The sequence below is a fragment of the Macrobrachium rosenbergii genome, chromosome 29 (assembly GCF_040412425.1).
Source record: "Macrobrachium rosenbergii isolate ZJJX-2024 chromosome 29, ASM4041242v1, whole genome shotgun sequence".
Taxonomy (NCBI): Eukaryota; Metazoa; Arthropoda; class Malacostraca; order Decapoda; family Palaemonidae; genus Macrobrachium; species Macrobrachium rosenbergii.
The window spans coordinates 25,187,571-25,191,815 of NC_089769.1; positions in this window are offsets into that span (position 1 = coordinate 25,187,571).

Sequence of the window (4,245 nt, forward strand, 5' to 3'; positions counted from 1 at the left end):
GTCATTTTCACTGTCGGTTGATATTTCATCACTGTCTCTTGTACCAGGACCATAATTATCCATTTCATTTCCTTCTAAATCCGATTCATTTTCATATCCAGAAAATGAGTCGAGAAGGTCTATAAAATAGTTATCCTCGTCGAGAGCTCTTCTCTCGATCTGCCGGCGGTCAACTCGAGGATGTCGTACCCTTGACCCCTCCTCCTGTGACATCTTGATGAAGACTAATGAATTTTAGGAAACACGTGAATTTATATGAATTCACCGTATGGCAACTGACAGACTGTTACCATATCAAGAAAAAGAGGCCAGTATTTCAATCATCAGTCCTTCACATAAAAGGAAATTACCGGTGCTCGTATACGACACAACAGTGTTCCGGGCCAGTTTATTAAATGCGTCGTATACGTTACAACCGAAATCAAAGGGTTAAGCTACCACGACGTCTCCGTAAAAATCATGGTAGGGTGCAACCTATTCCTCAGAGGACTTAGGATATGTTCAAATGAGTACCTGGATCAAGAATTTAACACGATCCGCCAACACCTAACGCAACTGCTCTATCCACCACACATTATCGAGAGGGCTATTAATAAAGCAAATAAAATATACTACAGAGGTCCCACTCACAACAGACAAATAGATTTCAACAACAAAATAAAGCTTCCATACGATGAAAACATCCAAAAGGCCACCGAGCAACTCAGTTCTAATAATCCTTTCATTTTCCATTATCCCAAATCCATCGGGAGTTCGCTCGTTAACGTATACTTAAATAACAAAAGGGAAGAAGCCGGAGTTTACAAGATACCGTGTAGTAATTGTCATGACATCTATGTAGGCGAGACAGGTAGATCGCTCTCGCAAAGAATAACAGAGCACAAAAGATCAAGACGTTACGGTTTGGAGAGTTCGGGAATTTTCCTACATATTAGAAATACAGGGCATGTCATTAACTGGAGTGGGGCGGAGTTGGTTTTCAAGAGTAGCTGTCCGTACAAAAAGAAAGATGCTGGAATCTGCTATCATCAATCAAACCAACAATATGAACCTGTCAGGAGGACATTGGAAATCGGACGCCATTGACACCTTAATCCTCGGACCCCTTTTGAAGAAGATGACCCAAGAAACGCGACCGCCAGACCCATCGCCAAACTGGAGCTAATGAGGCTAAAAACCACTAAGGAATTTGGTCAATCTCCTCCTTCTTAAGAAACGCCACCTCCTTAACATCGGAGGCCTAAGGCCACACCTTCATGTTTTTGTATATATACCATTGTAACTTTCCACCTGTCCATATTCTACCAGTGAACAGGGGCACAGAAACAAGTGCCCGAAAATATATGGTTTCAACGTTTAAATAGTGTTTTATGGGCCTTCTTATTTTTCATATATATATATATATATATATATATATATATATATATATATATATATATATATATATATATATATATATATATATAATATATATATCTATACATGCATATATATATATATATATACATATATCTATCTATATATATATATATATATATATATATATATATATATATATATATATATATATATATATATATATATATATATATTATATACATACTCCAAAAGCTGGGATGCCCTTTGAAGTTCACTACTCTGATACGACTTCTCCATGAGATGTCCAGACAGGCCCTTTCCAATGGTGATGTCACAAACACCTTTCAAATTGCAAATGGAGTTAAACAGGGCTGCATTCACATGCCTGTGCTATTCAACTTGTTCTTCTTGCAGGCCCTACTGCATGCTGTGAAGGACCTCGACCTGGGTGTGTACATCACATACTGCTCAGATGGCTCAGTCTTTGACCTCAACCGCCTGTCCGCCAAAAAAAAAAAAAAGTTTTAGAAGCTCATTCTTGAAGCCCTTTTGCTGATGACTGCGCCCTCATGGCACACGAGGAGATTCACCTGCAGACCATTGTAGACCGCTTCACAGTCATCCCAGCAGCTCGAGCTAACAATCAGCCTTGCAAAAACGGAGGTATTGGTCCAGGACCCCCAGACACAACCAAACCAAACCTGCCATCACCATCAATGGCAACACACTAAAGTGTGTGGAGACCTTCAGGTACTTGGGCAGTACAATCTCTGCAGATGGATCTCTGGACAAAGAAATTGCCTCCGGAATCCAAAAAGCCAGACAAGCTCTCGGAAGACTGAAAGTGAAGGTCCTTCAGCAGAAATGCATCAAACAATCAACAAAACTGAATATCTAAAAATCTATGGTCCTCTCCTCACTCCTGTATGGGCGCAAAACATGGACCCTGTACTGAAGACACATCAAGCAGCTCGAACAATTCCATACAATATTGCTGCACTCTATTATGGGCATCTGCTAGCAGGACAGAGTTACAAATCGGAAGTGCTAGACAGAGCTGGTTTGTCTAGCATTGAGTCTATGCTTCTAAAGGCCCAACTTTGTTAGACAGGCCACCTCATCAGAATGGATGACAGCCGCATCACCAGGCAACTCATGTTTGGCCAGCTGAAAGAGTGGATACACAAGCAAGGAAGACCCAGACTAAGGTTCAAAGACAGCTTAAAGAACAACCGTACTGTAGGTGGTGTGGCATCGAACCTCGTGACCTGGTGGCCTCAGCAAAAGACAGAAAACTGTGGAGGTCCCTCACCTGAACGTTAACTGCCGCATTTGATCGAAGATCGGCGACGCCATCTCGCCAGTACAAGAGACAGACATCACAGAGCAGTACCTCCAGCAATACAGTCCACAGGTGTGACACTTGTGGACGTCTGTGTGCCTCCAGCTGACTGCACAGATTCGTCATCGTCAGACCACGGCGAACTACCAAGAGGAAGAAGGGAGACATACACACAAAACACACACACACACACACACACACACACACACACACACACACACACACACACACATATATATATATATATATATATATATATATATATATATATATATATATTTAGAATTGAGAGACCTGGGTTCGATCTCGATGTGAGTCCGAAATTGATTTCTGTTTTACATGTGGTTGTGTATTGATTACTTCTATTATAAATATATGAATAAGTATATATATATATATATATATATATATATATATATATATATATATATATATATATATATAAAATCTGTGCGTTGGTGTGTATGTATGTGTGTGTGTTTATATCTTACCGGTTGAGAGAGAGAGAGAGAGAGAGAGAGAGAGAGAGAGAGAGAGAGAGAGAGAGAGAGAGAGAGAGAGTTTAGGAAGAATTACAGGGCTGGTAAAGAGGAAAAATGTACGAGGATTGATAAGGTACTCAAGGACTACAGTAGATGAGCCAAATAAAAATAAAGCGATATAGTAAATATTTTAGGTTATTCTAAATATATATTCATGTTATGTTTCTGTGTTTACATGCTTGTGTGTCTCCAAGGTTACATCTATGAAAATGCGTAATAAGTATATAAATTATTATAGATAATCAAATGATTGTTTCTTATTGATAGGCTATATTTCTTTAAAGATCTGAAAAGCCTTCTGGAAAGCAGTGATATTTGCCTGATAAGCTATGCGACTGGATGGAAGAAAGTTTGTGCAATCTTCCGAATCCGATTTTTAGCCTCATTTCCTGTGGTTAACATTGCTGTTACACTTGCAGAATATGATATGAAGTTGTCCCCGTTTTGCCGAAAAGCCTGTCAGTTGACTGTAGATAACTACAATGATATTTTTGATGAAACAGGTATATTTAGGTTAAGGAACTCCGGTAAAACACTGTGTTGTGAGCCATAAATTTGGGAAGAATATAGCGTAAGATGTCTTATTTTCTGCCTCATTTTCCAGATGGGTAAAAAAAACATACGCATCAATCCTCAGATTAGAATTCAGTTATGCTCATTTTTTTCGATTTACATTTTATGCAGAGTTAAAGATTACAAGTGTCCAACAGGCGTGTCCCCTTTTTTATTTTATTAATTTCTTGTCACTCAGAACTTGATTAACGCCTGGAGCTGAAACATATGAATCATAATATTTTGAATATTTACCCGTAACACTGTTTCTTTAATCTTGGTTTTTTAATAAAATCCCGTTTGTTTTCATTATCGACGTACCTTCTTTTTAGGGATTAGGCTTTAGTGTGATTAATTTAGATCAGTCTAGTATTCTGACATGTAGTTTCTACTAGTTGAATGGTCATACAGGTTATTTTCAGGTTATTCGAAATTGATGCGTTCAAGACT